We start from the raw sequence: 17,446 nt of genomic DNA on the forward strand, positions 1-17,446 counted from the left end.
ACTGATGACCATCATTATGAATGAGAGGATTATTTTCATTAAGTATGAATAATAGAAATTAGTGTAGATGAATATAATTTTGTATGTTAACCTGTTTGATAAACTTCTTAATCAGAATTTATGGATTATGGGATACCACACTAGCCCTTTATTTTGAATAAACAGTGTGACATCATCACTTTTCTTATTTTTCTTTTATGTATAGACTTTATCAGCTCGGTTTAGCATACAGAAGTCTTTACAATGAATGTAGAAGCTAGTTGGTACAAGAGGAAGTGCCAGAACTATTCTGTCTCCTTGTGTTTGTTCTATGAAAGTATATACTGAATAAAATGTCCAGAGCCTGCTGCATTATAGAGACTCCATGTGCCTTTGTGGGGCTTGAATAACACAGATTGTGTTATTTAGTTATATTATACTATTGTATCCAGGATTTACTTATTTTGATGTGTTTTTTTTTATTTTATTCCTTATTAGTGGAAAGTTTATAACCTATGATCATTGAACACTTTCTAACAACATGAAGTTAATGTAAAGATGAGGAGGACAGATCCTGAGAGTGAAATAAATATTTATTAGCTAGCAGAGGTACTCTACTGGTCCAGGTGCTTCATGTAGCTAGCAGAGGTACTCTTCTGGTCCAAGTATTTGATGTAGCTAGCAGAGGTACTCTACTGGTCCAGGTGCTTCATGTAGCTAGCAGAGGTACTCTACTGGTCCAAGTATTTGATGTAGCTAGCAGAGGTACTCTACTGGTCCAGGTGCTTCATGTAGCTAGCAGAGGTACTCTACTGGTCCAGGTGCTTCATGTAGCTAGCAGAGGTACTCTACTGGTCCAAGTATTTGATGTAGCTAGCAGAGGTACTTTACTGGTCCAGGTGCTTCATGTAGCTAGCAGAGGTACTCTACTGGTCCAGGTGCTTCATGTAGCTAGCAGAGGTACTCTACTGGTCCAGGTCCTTCATGTAGCTAGCAGAGGTACTCTACTGGTCCAAGTATTTGATGTAGCTATCAGAGGTACTCTACTGGTCCAGGTGCTTCATGTAGCTAGCAGAGGTACTCTACTGGTCCAGGTGCTTCATGTAGCTAGCAGAGGTACTCTACTGGTCCAGGTGCTTCATGTAGCTAGCAGAGGTACTCTACTGGTCCAGGTGCTTTATGTAGCTAGCAGAGGTACTCTACTGGTCCAAGTATTTGATGTAGCTAGCAGAGGTACTCTACTGGTCCAGGTGCTTCATGTAGCTAGCAGAGGTACTCTACTGGTCCAGGTGCTTTATGTAGCTAGCAGAGGTACTCTACTGGTCCAAGTATTTGATGTAGCTAGCAGAGGTACTCTACTGGTCCAAGTATTTGATGTAGCTAGCAGAGGTACTCTACTGGTCCAGGTGCTTCATGTAGCTAGCACAGGTACTCTACTGGTCCAGGTATTTCATGTAGCTAGCAGAGGTACTCTACTGGTCCAGGTGCTTCATGTAGCTAGCAGAGGTACTCTACTGGTCCAGGTGCTTCATGTAGCTAGCAGAGGTACTCTACTGGTCCAGGTATTTGATGTAGCTAGTAGAGGTACTCTACTGGTCCAGGTGCTTCATGTAGCTAGCAGAGGTACTCTACTGGTCCAGGTGCTTTATGTAGCTAGCAGAGGTACTCTACTGGTCCAAGTATTTGATGTAGCTAGCAGAGGTACTCTACTGGTCCAGGTGCTTCATGTAGCTAGCAGAGGTATGCTACTGGTCCAGGTGCTTCATGTAGCTAGCAGAGGTACTCTACTGGTCCAGGTGCTTCATGTAGCTAGCAGAGGTACTCTACTGGTCCAGGTGCTTTATGTAGCTAGCAGAGGTACTCTACTGGTCCAAGTATTTGATGTAGCTAGCAGAGGTACTCTACTGGTCCAGGTGCTTCATGTAGCTAGCAGAGGTATGCTACTGGTCCAGGTGCTTCATGTAGCTAGCAGAGGTACTCTACTGGTCCAGGTCCTTCATGTAGCTAGCAGAGGTACTCTACTGGTCTAAGTATTTGATGTAGCTATCAGAGGTACTCTACTGGTCCAGGTGCTTCATGTAGCTAGCAGAGGTACTCTACTGGTCCAAGTATTTGATGTAGCTAGCAGAGGTACTCTACTGATCCAAGTATTTGATGTAGCTAGCAGAGGTACTCTACTGGTCCAAGTATTTGATGTAGCTAGCAGAGGTACTCTACTGGTCCAGGTGCTTCATGTAGCTAGCAGAGGTACTCTACTGGTCCAGGTGCTTCATGTAGCTAGCAGAGGTACTCTACTGGTCCAGGTGCTTCATGTAGCTAGCAGAGGTACTCTACTGGTCCAGGTGCTTCATGTAGCTAGCAGAGGTACTATACTGGTCCAGGTGCTTCATGTAGCTAGTAGAGGTACTCTACTGGTCCAGGTGCTTCATGTAGCTAGCAGAGGTACTCTACTGGTCCAGGTGCTTTATGTAGCTAGCAGAGGTACTCTACTGGTCCAAGTATTTGATGTAGCTAGCAGAGGTACTCCACTGGTCCAGGTGCTTCATGTAGCTAGCAGAGGTATGCTACTGGTCCAGGTGCTTCATGTAGCTAGCAGAGGTACTCTACTGGTCCAGGTGCTTCATGTAGCTAGCAGAGGTACTCTACTGGTCCAGGTGCTTCATGTAGCTAGCAGAGGTACTCTACTGGTCCAAGTATTTGATGTAGCTAGCAGAGGTACTCTACTGGTCCAGGTGCTTCATGTAGCTAGCAGAGGTATGCTACTGGTCCAGGTGCTTCATGTAGCTAGCAGAGGTACTCTACTGGTTCAGGTCCTTCATGTAGCTAGCAGAGGTACTCTACTGGTCTAAGTATTTGATGTAGCTATCAGAGGTACTCTACTGGTCCAGGTGCTTCATGTAGCTAGCAGAGGTACTCTACTGGTCCAGGTGCTGGCAGAGGTCATGTAGCTAGCAGAGGTACTCTACTGGTCCAGGTGCTTCATGTAGCTAGCAGAGGTACTCTACTGGTCCAGGTGCTTCATGTAGCTAGCAGAGGTACTCTACTGGTCCCAGTATTTGATGTAGCTAGCAGAGGTACTCTACTGGTCCAAGTATTTGATGTAGCTAGCAGAGGTACTCTACTGGTCCAGGTGCTTCATGTAGCTAGCAGAGGTACTCTACTGGTCCAGGTGCTTCATGTAGCTAGCAGAGGTACTCTACTGGTCCAGGTGCTTCATGTAGCTAGCAGAGGTACTCTACTGGTCCAGGTGCTTCATGTAGCTAGCAGAGGTAGTCTACTGGTCCAGGTGCTACATGTAGCTAGCAGAGGTACTCTACTGGTCCAGGTGCTTCATGTAGCTAGCAGAGGTACTCTACTGGTCCAGGTGTTTCATGTAGCTAGCAGAGGTACTCGACTGGTCCAGGTGCTTCATGTAGCTAGCAGAGGTACTCTACTGGTCCAAGTATTTGATGTAGCTGGCAGAGGCACTCTACTGGTTCAGGTGCTTCATGTAACTAGCAGAGGTACTCTACTGGTCCAGGTGCTTCATGTAGCTAGCAGAGGTACTCTACTGGTCCAAGTATTTGATGTAGCTGGCAGAGGCACTCTACTGGTCCAAGTATTTGATGTAGCTTGCAGAGGCACTCCACTGGTCCAAGTGCTTGATGTAGTTCAGAGAAGCAGTCTATAAGTCCATGTGCTTGATGCAGCTGGGAGAAGCACTCTACTAATCTAAGAGCTTGATGTAGGTAGAAGAGGCAGTCTACTAATCTAAGTGCTTGATGCAGTTATGAGAGTCACTCTACTAGTTTGAGAGCTTGATGTAGGTAGAACAGTCTACTAATCTAAGTGCTAGATGTAGGTAGAAGAGGCAGTCTACTAATCTAAGAGCTAGATGTAGGTAGAACAGTCTACTAATCTAAGTGCTGGATGCAGTTAGGAGAGTCACTCTACTAGTTCGAGAGCTTGATGCACATTATGTTGCATGTTAGTGTAGTTACTGTTTATCAAAAGAATAAAGAATGAAAAGTTTCATATTAGCAGCACATACACAACTTGATTCTGCTGGGGCTGGACCTTATGTGCTAGAACTCAGTGAAATGAACTGTGAGCTACAAGCCTCTACATCCTCAAAGAGTAAAAAATGAAAAGTTTCATGTTAGCAGCACATACACAACTTGATTCTGCTGGGGCTGGACCTTATGTGCTTGAACTCAGTGAAATGAACTGTGAGCTACAAACCCAAACTGTACATCCTTAAAGCCTTTTTTGAACTGATTATTCCAGAAGTTATAAGTTTAAGAGAAGGTTGATGTAGGAACAGAGCACTGTGTCATAGTATCTTGATACAGCTGATAAGAAAGATGTTGGCATTAAATAATTTGACTGTATAAGAGAAATTGGACGTGGAAACACCCCTAAAGGGGCAGTCTGTTTGCCCTGATGATTTGCCACTACCCATCAATCATCTTATTAACTGAGATATATTGCTTTACTAGCTATTAGGATGTTTAGTCAATTGCTTTATTGAGAAATAGCTTGTGGCTTGAACAGCTAGTATAGTTGATTGACTGAGAGATCCATAGTTTAAAACATCACAGTGGTCATTACTGTTTGAGTCCTTCAGTTGTATTTGGTGTTAATCAGGTGTCTTGCTAGTTGATCACGACTGGAGTAAGCTGATGTTGACCAGATATTTTGCAAATGGATTGCAGCTGGAGTAGGCTGGTGTTAACCAAGTGTCTTGCAATTGTATCATGGCTGGTGTAGGCTAGTGTTGATCAGGTGACTTGCAATTGGTAATACAGTTGGAGTAGGCCAGTGTTGACCATGTGTCTTGTAAATGGATTACGACTAGAGTAGGCCAGTGTTGACCAGGTGTCTTGTAATTGGATCATAGCTGAAACTGACCAGAAAGGTTTTTCAGTAACAGGTGATACAGCAGAAGTGGTGGTGTATGTAGAACAAACCAAGAACATGAACCTTGACATTAAGACATCCTTTCAACTGCATTTAAATGCTCTCTATAATAAAGTGCTTTTGATGTCAGAAATTAGCAACTCAAAATGGTCATTCCATATTGAAAGTAATACACTTCTGAATTTCATGGCCCTTCATTTGTTTGATGCATGCAGGACATGGGTGTTCATGAGTTGCACATTGCCATGACATGGTGCATTGTCAACACATCATCTTAGTGGGTGGATTAGTTGTGACCTCTTTTCTTTATTATTGGTCAAAAACTTTCAAAGCACTTTTCTTCAAAGTTTGAAGAGTTAAGTATTTCACATTTATTTTCTGTTTATTTTGCTGTCGACGGCTGAAATAAAATCCACCAAAAATTAAAAAACAAATTATTGCTTATGCCATTAAACTGTCTATGATATCTATAATACCATAATCACATGCACAAAAATAAGCTTGCTTTACCATTTCCCTGAGAATATTGGAATTTATTAGCTTATGTATTGTATGGTGTTTACAATGAGAATTTACTAGAGTAATAATATTGCACTTTGAATATGTAAAAACTTATATTACAGAATATGGTTCAGAGCTGATCCAGTAAACATTGCAAGCGTTTGAATATTGCTCATCCTTCTGGGATGTTTGGATATTATCTGTATACTATACCAGCAATCAAAGATAACTGCTTGCTTTACTGAGTGCCCATTAGAGACTAAAGACACGAACCTTATTCCAGAATATCAAGGTGTTTTTTATTGGAAGGTTTATTTTGGTTACAAATAGCAGAAGAAAAAGAGACCAAAAAGGTCTGTTCCCATTAATTAAAGTTTTACTCAACTTCTAATCCATAAATGAGAGTAAGTGTTTTTGGTCGGAAATGATGCAAAGAGATGTAGTTGAATTCAGATTTAATAAATGATTTTCCAGACATTTCATTCTGTCATTAATGTTTTCTTATGCTTCACTGAAATTCTTTTCGATATTTTGCCCCTTGGTGAGGATACCTTCCAGGGAATGTTGTGTTCTTTCACTTTACCTCCTCTTGGATCTAAACATCCACCCACGTGTTTGCTATGCATGGTGACCCGTAAAAGGGAGGAGAGGATCCTGGTAATTGAGGGTTCCAACTCTAATACACTACTTTGGTCTTGAATTACTCTAAATGGATGGCCTTGGGGTGGCCCTCTAGGGTCAATTGGCTGGTCCAAATGGGCTAGGATTAACCAAGTACCAGTGTGGGATATTCTCAACAGGTGTTGTGGACGTTGTATCTGATGCTGGTGTTTGGCTATAATGTTCTCGAAACCCTGGCATTGCTGCAGTGTCTTTGTTTGGCACTGTAGTGAGTCCCCTCTCGCTGGGATCCATGGTGGTGGGGTCAGTGGGCACTGAAATGTAACTTCTTTGTTATGGATACCCTCTTTCTAACAAAATAAATAAAACTTAAAGAATTGAGATAAAGAGATAATTGGAAAACAACCACACATGGACAACTCTGTTCTGCAGTCAACATTACAGCCAGATTCTACACTTCGATTTCTGATATTCTATTCCTTGTCTGAGAAACCCTTTGGGCAGATGTCTCCATTTTTCATTACGAAGGGATTAGAGGAACTTGTTAGCTCCCCAAAGTCGGTGAAGAAGTTACGCTCTGGGACATTTTGGTGGAAACATCTTCACCACAGCATACCAAACTCCTCTTAAAATCAAAGGCCATTGGAGATATGCCCATCGAGGTTACTCCCCATGCAAATATGAATTCTTCCAGAGAAATTATAGTTAAGAGGGATTTAAAGAACATACCCGAGTTGGAAATGCTTGTTTCTCCAGCCAAGGCTTTACTACGATACGCCGAATCTTCACCCGTAAAACGGAATTATGTACCCTACTAATGTTCTGATATTAACATTTACATCACCTTGTTCTCCTGCAACAGTCAAAGCAGGTTATCTGGAGTGCAAGGTGTGGTCTTACATTCCCTAACACTCTCAGATGTTTCCAGAGTCAGTGGTTTGATCACTCAAAAACATCATGTCTTGGTTCTTTGATATATGCTTGTTGTGGTGGTACAGGCCATGACACTTATAAGTGCATCTGGAACCACACTGTGTTAAATATAGGGGCCCACACCCCTCTTGCTCTATTTCTCGACCTAAATGGGTAGAGGAGAAAGGTCCAATGCTTAAAGACTGTTAATAATGTCATCTACTTAGAGCCTTGGAAATTATTGTCACCAACTCTATCTCAAACATACTGCTACACTCTATTCCACTACCACAATGGGAGTGCAGACAGATCTTTCTGTGCCTCCAACAGAGTCGTTTGCAAAACATCTTAAGAATCTTGTGCCCTCCATAGTTAAAAGGTTGATGTATCTATGCCTACTTCCATCTCTGTTTTTTCCGATACTTGGTGCCATGCTATTGTACCCCTTTTCCTAAACCTGGGAAGGATCCCAAGATTTCTTTGGACTACCGTCCAATTGCTTTGACGAGCTGTCTTTGTAAGAACTTAGAGAGGAGGGTTAATGCTCGTCTTCTTTGGTTCCTCGAATCAACCTCCTCTCACCCACTCAGTGTGGGTTGTGAAGACAGTGCTCCACCATGGACCACCTGATTCGACTTGAAACATCAATCAGGGAAACCTTTCTCAAATGACAACATCTTGTTTCTCTATTTTTTGACCTTGAGAAAGCTTATGATACAACGTAGAAGTATGACATCTTGCGAGACCTCCACTCGTATAGGTTGCATAGCAATTTACCGATTTTTATTAGACATTTTTTAATGAATCGGCGATTCCAGGTCCATGTGGGTTTGACACTTTCCCATTTTTTCCCACAGAAACTTGGAGTCCCTCAGGGCTCTGTCTTGAGTGTCACTTTTTATTATAAAGATTAATAGCATTGGTTGCTACAGTTGCTAAAAGTCTGTCGACGACTTCCACATCGCATGTTAGTCATCAAATATGAGGTATATTGAGCGGCAGCTACAGACTGCCCTCAATCATTTATTGACGTGGGCCACAGCAAAAGGTTTCAACCTTTCTCTCTCCAAAACTGTTTGTATGCACTTTTGCCTGATCCTGAATTCCGTATTGGTGAAGCTATACTTCCCGTGGTCCCTGAGGCAAAGTTCTTGGGTCTTATATTTGACCATAAGCTGATCTTTATTCCACACATAAAGCAGCTATGTGTCAGGTGTACAAGGACACTGAGCATCCTTTGTGTCCTCTCTTCCATCTCTTGGGGGTGGATCAATGTTCCATGCTAAAAATCTATCATGCCCTTATTCGATCAAAACTGGTCAATGGGTCTCTGGTCTTTGACATTGCCAGGACTTCAGCCTTGAAAATGTTGGACCATGCTCCCCATGATGGGCTTCGATTCTGCACAGAGGCCTTACACACTTCTCCAATCCAGAGTTTGTACACAGATCCCCATGAACCCTTGCTACACCTTTGTTGTTTGCAACTGTCTTTGATGTATGCTTCAAAACTTCGAACTTCACTGCAGCACCCAAGGTGGGGTTGTGTTTTCCTTTCTCAGTGGGCCACACTTGTTCATAATAGATGGTCTGCAACTGATCCTTTTAGCCTTCGTGTTCAGGTGCAGATGGATGAATTGGGTCTATCCTTGGATGACATAGTGGTATCTACAGATCAGCTCATCCCATCATGGCTAATTACTATCCCCAAATGTTACCTTTGAGTTATCTGAAGAGGACAGATGCTCCTGATTGGAAGTGTTGTTTTCTATCTGCCGACCATCTTTCGAACCATCCTTCCATTCCCATTTATACCGATGGTTCAAAATAAGATGACTCTGCCATCGTTTGCCGTGATTCATTTGTTGCATACAGAATCCCCTCTACAGTTTCTGTGTTCATTGCTGAATTGTACGCCATTTCTCTTGTCCAGAATCACATAGAACCTATGCAGTACATGAATTGTACTATCTATACCGATTCACTTAGCTCTCTGTTAACCCTAGAATTGCTTCACGTGAGTTCTTACCCTATTCTCGCTGATATTCAAAACTGACTCGACCTTTTTTCCTTAACATCTACTTCTCTACAGTTTTTCTGGATACCAGGCCATGTTGGTATTTGCGGAAACGAGTTCATCTACACTACAGCTAAGTCTGCTTGCTGTGGTATTATCACTGCTGTGCCTGTTCCATACATAGACAATGGTCCTGTATTCAAGGCTCAGCTCCGTGCCAGTTGGCAGTCGACTTGCAGTGAGCAACGTAAAAACAAGCTTTTCCGAATAAAACATTTTGTTGGATTTTGGGCATCTTGTTTCCATAAGAATCAGAAAGAGGATATCAAATCAAATTTACTCTGATATCAGAGTGCGGCATATCCAGGTAAAACTGAATTGACTTTAAAGCAATGGCATAGTCCCACTTAGTAACAGAAAATTCTATTTGCATATTTTGTATGAAATTATGTTTTATGTCTGAGTAACTAAGTCGTGATTTCTGAAAGGAAGAAATAAAAAAAACTAGGAACATGAGACGAACAGTATATCTCAGGACGGCTGGTATAAGTGTTAAAACTATTAAAATAAAATGGAGAACAAAATTTCGACCTTCTTAGGTCATCTTCAGGTCGAAATGTTCTCTGCTTTATTTTCATAAAAGTTTTAATACCCATATCAGTCGTCTTGAAATACATTTTTACTTCAAGGGGGTTTATCGTCATCATGAAAGAAACAGTCTTTATTATATCACTAAATCATGAACACAGCATTTGTACTTGCATTATTTACTTGAGACAAGCATTTTTTATGAATCATATCATTTGTCTTCAACTACTGAAGCTGAACCCATAATCATATCACTTTTTACTTTCATAAATACATCTTATTTCCATGTGATTAGTAATTCTCACTGAAACGTAGAAGTTGTAACTTCTAGATAACACCTGAACTACCATTGAAAGACACTGTTGTTGACATTCTTGTACAACGTGCATTATTATAGCAATACCTTTCATAGCAGCCACATGTAATATCCATTCTAGAACACCAAAAGGCAATTAGAATAAATTCGCCACAAGTTTTTCAGCCCCGTGTTTATGTGAAACGTGCACAGGGGTGTAGTGCTGTCAAAGCAGTGCTCGGACACCTGAACTTCAAGCTGAGTTTTACACTTTAAGAACTAAAATTATTTATAAAAAGAAGATTTAGTCAAGTTAAACCCAAAATTGTTCTTCTTAACTAAACTCTCAGAATGAAAACACACTGACCATTGGCGATTCCCAAAATGCACTGGTTGAGCACTCTCAGACTGCTCAACTCAAACTTTTTCATTTATATGAGGAGAATCAGACACCATATGATTGTTAACACATAATAGAACATTGTATTAAAAACTTAATTTAAATATACTGTGTGTTTAAATTATACAACATTTAAAAACTTATTATTTACTACGTTGGTTCTATGTTCACTCTTTACCAAGACAACAGACTAAGTCAGCTTGAAGAGGTGCTGCTGCTGAACCATATACAATATGTATTTAAATTTTATGGTGGAAGATCTCTAACATAAAAGAAGCTATAAGTGTTGTGATTGGACTAGTCAGTAGTCTTGTGAAGTCATGAGAGGCCCAGCAAACCTGTGACTATCTGATCTTTGCACAAGAAACGTTAACTGTGTTTCAAAATTTGATGGTTTTTCATTACTAGAAATTATTGAAAAAAATAAGTTCCTACTGAGTGTTCATATTAAATAATTGGAAATATATAGATGGATTTAGAATTACAAAGAAGAAAGCAATCTGGAAGACCTAGAATATGGTGGGTAAAAGGAATTAAAGATGCTCTTGAAACGAGAGGAACATCAACTGAAGAACATGTGACGTATGAAGATAGGACAATGTGGAGAAGATTGATAGGCGTGGTGACTAAAAGAACTTAGTCCTAACTGAAGGTTGGAGGGACTGAGGCTTATTGTTGATATAATATACAACGAAGGTCGCTTGTTCATTATTCATGTTGGCAAGTATGAGCTATGTAAAGGATTATAAAATCAAAGTTGTCAATAATGTTTGCAGGCTACTGCTATTGAAACTGAAGTTTGGGGAGATTAAAGTATTACATATATGGTACCCAGTTGTTTTTCCTTGCTAATTAAATTATAAGATGTTAAGTTGGGTGCATTTCTCATAGAAATGTACTACTAGTGTAAACAACCTCAAACAAATAAGGTTACATCTACGTTCTTATCTAAAAATAGATTCTTTACCATGATGGTGATCACATATCTGACAAATTTTGACAGGGCTCTGGCAGTATAAAATTTACCAGCATACCATTGCATGTAAGAAATAAATATAATGTTACAAGAAGATAGAAATGCATGATAGATTAATATTGCATAAGAACACTGTGTAAAGAATTAATTGAATAACCTACAAATTCAACACTAAGTGTTAAAAGAAGTGTATTGGTTACCCTATTAACCCAACCCTTTTTTTTTTAACACTTATAGCAATATTACAAAATTTTTCTTTAATTTCCATTTTATTTTAAATATTCTGGTGAAAATAATTTAACATCCATTACATGCAAGACTAAAAATTATATTTTTCTTCAATACTTCTGCACACTGAACACTTGTACACTGTCGTAAATTGTTGTAGGTCTGTGTTATAAAAGATGTTCAAACCTTTTTAACAACATCAGGACTAATTTAGAATCAGTTACTTTTTATCTAATAAGTGCGATAGTAAACAGAGGTTCAAATACTTTATAAAAACACTGACTTATTCAACTCTCTTTCGTAAAATAACTTTTATCCTCTAAACAACCTCTTACACTATCTCATATTTATAATCTAATTTTGTTCTAGATATTTCATCAGATTTCTGGATCATTACATCATCAACAATATTCACCTCCCTCTAGCCAATAAATAAATAAATTACAACATTTAAAACATAACTTACTACACTAGCAGGCCCGGGATAGCCAGTTTGTTAAGGTACTCGACTTGTAATTTGCGGGTTCGAATCTCCATTATACCAAACATGCTTGCCCTTTCAGCCGTTGGGGCGTTATAATGTGACGGTCAATCCCACTTTTCTTTAGTAAAAGAGTTGGTGGTGTGTTGTGATGACTAGTTGCCTTCCCTCTAGTCTCACACTGTTAAATTAGGATTGTCTAGTGCAGGTAGTCCTCATGAAGCTTTGAGCGAAATTAAAAAACAAACAAACTACACTTGTAAAATATTCTTCCTTTGAAAAGTTAGTTATTGTAAATGTACATTCTAGATTTTTCAAAAGTGAAGATCTTTTTCCAATTAACATTTTTAATGTTAGAAATTAACTTGATCAGAATATGATGAAATGGTGCATTTTTTTTTCCACAAGCAAAAAAACATGAACACTCTCAGAATTACAATACTTTAACACCAGATACTTTCATTGTTTCAAAGAGTCTAGTTGCCCGCTGGCACAGCTGTAAGCCTACGGATTTACAACGCAAAAATCAGGGGTTCGATTCCCTCATTGGACTCAGTAGATAGCCTGATGTGGCTTTGCTATAATAAAATAAACAAACACATCAATGAATCTAAAACTCTAATGTAAATGTACACTGCGCATGTTTAAACGTTCACAGTCAGTATAATGCAAACTCAGCAGTGAGTGAAATAATGGTCTTGTTTGTTTGTTATTATGCAAAAAGCTCAGCAACATACTGTCTGTGCTCCTTCCACCCTAGGCTTGCTACTCAATTTGTAATATTATAAGCCATTACCGCCCAGCTGGCTGGAGGTATATCACAATTCTATGTTTCATTAATGAGCTGACTTGCTACCTTTATATAAGTATTAATTAGTATAAAATAACTACACCATCTTGTTGTTTTATGAAACTTTAAATACACATCACACGGTCTTTTATCTCCACAGTAACAAGAGATTCAAAGATTTGATTGGAGAAATTAAACATGATGAACTTGGAACTGGTGAAATTAAAAAGACTAAGTTTTTTTTTTGTACAAAGAAAACATTCTATCCCCTCTATTAGACAAGCTGAATATGAAACAAAAAGCTGGTTAATGGACCAAGAACAATGGACGAATGAGTATCACAGAAAGTTAAAGCAAATCTCTCTGGAAGCGTACAAACTGCCTTAAGTTTTCACACTAAGCTCAGTAATACGAGTTTGTATACGAGGTGTGGCTTAGTTGAACAAATAGACGAATTAGGAAAATATTTTTGAAATAATTATTGGAAGTACTCTGATTTTGCGAGTTACTAGTACTTTGGTTTTCATGGTGTTAGTTTTCTCGTCGAATATTTAGTGTAAAAAATCCTGACTCAGAATCAAATACATGATAATGCATATCTTGTATAATATTTAAGTTATGAAATGAAAATATAGGTTATTTCTACCCTTCATATTTTTACTGGTGATTGCTTTTAGAAATTAATCTCCGATTTCCCTCGGTGAACTGAGCAGATAGCCGGATGTGGTTTCGCTATAAGAAAAACATACACACATTTAGAAATTAATTAAGAATAATTTCCTATCTCCGAGATATGTGAAATATTTCCACCACTATGTGGTGCATTATACTGATTTATAGTTCAAAATATAGGTGGTGTGATGAACTTTTCTATTATATTATGGATAAAAATGTAATATGTTTTAAGAATAATAGTATTTACTTTTAACCAATGAATGAATAAATAATAGTTACATGTTTTGTAGGAAACATATTTGTTGTTAGTGCAAGCTAATAGTAACGGGATTCAGTTGCATTTTGAACTTCAGTTGAGTCTCATTTTCACTTGTTTCGCTATTCTGTGTTTAGTGATTGATAGTTTCACTTTTACCAAATGTTGATTTTGGTTGTTGTTGAATATATTGTTAATATTAACTAAGTTTAACATTGATACATTGATTTAGTTGGATTAGTTTGTATATTTACTCTCATTATATTTTGTCTGGTGTAAATTATGCACACTATAAGTTTATTAGAAATTTCATATTTATTTCACAAGCTTATCATCTTTCCTTTGGGACTTTTACAGAAAATTGAATGTTTATTACTTCCTCCAGTAATTCTTTGGGCGTTTACCAAAGTAACAATGGACAACAAAAGTTTGCTACTGTAGAAAACTCAAGTGATTCAAGGCAATTTGATGATACTGATTTCAGAAATGTAATTATAATTTATCCATCACATTATTATAATATCTCAATATTTTGTCATCACTATTTGAAATACTATGCAATCAACTCAGTACAAAAGGTGTATGCTGTGAAATTAAGTTTACTTGGAATGTTTAATGGATAAAAGGCATAGATTTTTGATAACTTTAAAAATGTCTAAATATATTCATATTATGTGCTATTTGTTCTTGATATGCAGTAGTCCTTGGTGGATATGACCCTTCCTAATAGTAACAGGGGCTTCCTTTCAAATATGTTTTCTGTGCATAGAATGATTTTGTATTGATCTGACCTTTGATGAATGACTTCTATGTAAATGCTACATATGATAGTGATTTTTGAGTGTAAGGTTGGATAACAGCTTTTCTGTATATAGATTTTTCTTTGTATCAAAGATGTAACTAACAAAGACACATGAATACAATATATATAGTGTGGAACAAAAAGGTCACATGACTATAGATTGCTTAATAGTTTAGTATATGTATCTTGGTACCATGGGGTGCTCGTATCAGATTCCGTGGTACATACAGACAACTATTTTTGTTTTAAAACTCTGAAGTCCTGAAAGTTAATCAGAAATAGTCAGAAACTGTTATTTCTCTTTGCCCCAGTCATGGAATTTAGGTTTATTCTTGTTATGACTGTAGTAGATTTTGAGCTAGTGACCTAGATTATTAGTAACTTGATTAGGATTTACTAGCGGGATGTGAGGGCTATTATCTTGTGGCTTGTTGTGTGACAGACTTTGATTCATGTGTGCAGTAAACATGACTAATGAAATGCCTTGATTCATCTGGGAAAGTTGTAAATGTCTCAAGTTAAGAACAGGAAGTTGAAATGAAGAAGAAAGCTCATGCTTTTGATTTAGAAACATGACATGAATGTGGATGTAGACAAAAGTTGGGGTGACAACATGTTGTGTGTGATATATAAACAAAATATAAATTTAGAGAATTTTTAAGTCATCTTGAAATTATTTGTTTTTGATGTAACTTTCCTTGTTATCTGATTACCTCTATACTTAGGTCAAATATTATCTTATTTTTTAGTTATTGTTTTGTCTCATGCAGTGGTTTTTGTTTGTACTATAAGAAAATTGATGCATCTGTTTCTAAGCATATGATTTAAATTGTCTCAAATAAAAGTCGCATTGGGGAAGTGTACAGAGTTTCTTTGATAAAATGCATTGTCATAAAGAGGGAGCCACTTTCCAAAGAAATTTACACCAATAGCTGTGGTTGAGGTTGGGAACTAGTGTTTATGGGCTCACTAGTTAAGGTAATGGCAGTTCATTTATTTATTGTTATAATGTAATTATATACTTCTTTCTGTTTTAAATATAAAACTAATTTATCAATTATTAAATTTTTGTTATAAAAATTGATTTGTGTTATTAATTTAGGACTAACCTAAACTTCTGATATTTGGCTGAATTTAAGGAGATTTTACTGGGTTGACAGTAAAAAATATTGTTATATCATTAACAGCGAGGCTACCCAACTGATAAAGTAATACATTTAATCTTTATAAGTAGATACGTAATAAAGGTACATATAATTAGTTAGACTGATGACCAGGTTAATTTCAGGTTTTGCTTAAATTAAATATTTTACTCTTATTGAAAGCTGTTGCTGTTTTTTGTTTAAATTTTTTTTAGTACATTCTGTGGAGACATTCTGCTATTTCTTCTTTCTACTTGTATAATCTGTATTTTATTCCTTCTGATGTTGTCCAGCATTTGTTTCACTTAAGTCTCATATCAACATTTAAATGGTGTTAATTTGTTTAAAATGTTTTGTAATTTTTTCATCTTTTCAGTGTCTGTGTAAAATTAGTTTAACTCTTGTATTTTACTTTCATTTTCTTGTACATGATAAAAATCATTTTCTGTTTGTCCTTTTGTTGGTAATGTTTCACTCCCTTTTGACAACATTCAAATTGATTCAGTGGTTTGTCTTGTGTGGAACTCTCCAGTTCAGATTCCAGTAGAGTTTAGACTTTTAATAACGTTTTTTTTTGTTATTAACATAATATTTAGGGACAATAAGAGACCCTTTGGTCCATCTAGGCTGTCCCATCCACTAAACTAAACTGAAACTATTGAAACCAAAATCCTCAAAGTCAGCCTTTATCATTGTCTTTATCACACTTAACTCATGTTATCCAGGAGGTGATAAAAATTGTCTGAGTAATTTTAGGCCTATTAGTCTTATATTAGTTGTGGGAGTAATCAACATGGTTTCATCAAGGGAAAATATTGCCTAACAAATCAAGTGTATGAAGATTTTTAGGATGCTTTTGACAAAGTGCTATGTGTAAAAGGCTTGTAAAGAAACTTATCTCTACAGGTGTAAGAGATAAGTTAACTAATTGAAGCTATGTGAAAAAAGCAGCAGGCTAGTAATAAATGGAGGTCACTCAAACTGGATTAATATTTTACTTAAGGGTATATGTTATTTATTAAGTTTAGCAAATACATGACAAATGGGTTTTAATTATAATAAATGCAATATATTGCATGTGAGTTATTATTTGATTATGAGTATTATGTGGAAGGGAATAATCTGAACAATATCATCAAAGGAAGGGATCTTGGTGTAATAGTTGATCAGTCTCTGAAGCCAGTTTGTTGATGCTAGTGGTAGGGTAAATAGGATTTCAGGTTGTATCTACAGAAATTTGAATACCTGACTCATTTTGATTACGTCAGGTTATAATTTCATTGTATAGGTCACTGGTTGGGCCACAATTTGAGTATTGTTTTCAGTCTTGGGCTCCTTACATTAGGAAAGACATTGACTGTTGGAAAAGGTTCAGAGGAAGGTTACTAAAATGTTGTCTGGGATGGACAGATTGTCGTATAAAGAGAGATTGAAATCTTTCATTGTCTTCTCTTGAAAAAAAAGAAAAGTTAGAGGTGATCTGATTGAGATGTTAAGGGAACTTGTAGTGCTAATGCATTGCCTTGTACCATATTTAACAGTGAGTACAGTAGGACTACAGGATATATAAATATGAATTTTAACAGTTTTATTTTTCCAACAGGATGGATGACCTTTGGAATAGATTACCTTAAGAGATTTTGGAAGCAGTAAATTTGTGTTTAAGAGGAGGCTTGATAAGCATATAAATGATAGAGGTGGCTTTAAAATTTTTCTATTTATTGATAATTTAGTTTAGAAAATGGGACAACTGAAATGGACAAACAGGTCCCATGTTATCCTAAAAATTGTATTATGTTAAAAATAAAACTTAGATGAAGGTGGTTCTTACCTGTCAAAATTTATATTTGTGCTTCTTAGTTCTACTGTTCTTACCATTAAGTAC

This window comes from Tachypleus tridentatus, chromosome 4 (genome assembly GCF_004210375.1).
Source record: "Tachypleus tridentatus isolate NWPU-2018 chromosome 4, ASM421037v1, whole genome shotgun sequence".
NCBI lineage: Eukaryota > Metazoa > Arthropoda > Merostomata > Xiphosura > Limulidae > Tachypleus > Tachypleus tridentatus.